Genomic DNA, 581 nt, shown 5'->3' with positions numbered 1-581 from the left:
AGTGAGGAACGGACATGAAGAAAGGATGCAAGGAGGTAAAATAAGCCACTGGAAAGAGCCCCAACAGTCTCTTCAGCACTTCATAGATTTGATCTCTTTGGGAAAGTGGCTTTTGAGAAAAGCCAACATTAATTTGTACCTGGAGTTGTTTTAGAATGATCATTAAGGCTATAGAATCCACATGAAAAGACCACCATTCATAAACGATACACATAAACTAACACATGTGCATCTCTTTCATGCAAACATATTATACACACATGTACATGCATTTCCTCCCAGCCTTTTCTCCCTCATGTAAAACCCCTCTCTCTCTCTCTCTCTCTCTCTCTTTCTCACACACTCTCTCTCTCATTCATTCTCTCTCTCTGTCTCTCTCTCTCTCTCACACACTCTCTCTTTCTCTCTCACACACACATTCACAAACATATTTCCCTCTGCTCTCTCACACACCAAAAAAGAGAGAGAGAGAGAGAGGGGGCAGGACAAGGACCAATTGCCACAGTAGATGGTCTGGGGGAAAAAGGGGTGGGAGAGAGAGTGGAGGTGGGAGGGGGGCTCGTATAAAAAACTGCGGGAGC

Source organism: Anguilla anguilla, chromosome 11, assembly GCF_013347855.1.
Source record: "Anguilla anguilla isolate fAngAng1 chromosome 11, fAngAng1.pri, whole genome shotgun sequence".
NCBI lineage: Eukaryota > Metazoa > Chordata > Actinopteri > Anguilliformes > Anguillidae > Anguilla > Anguilla anguilla.
Note: the sequence above shows the minus strand (reverse complement) of the source record.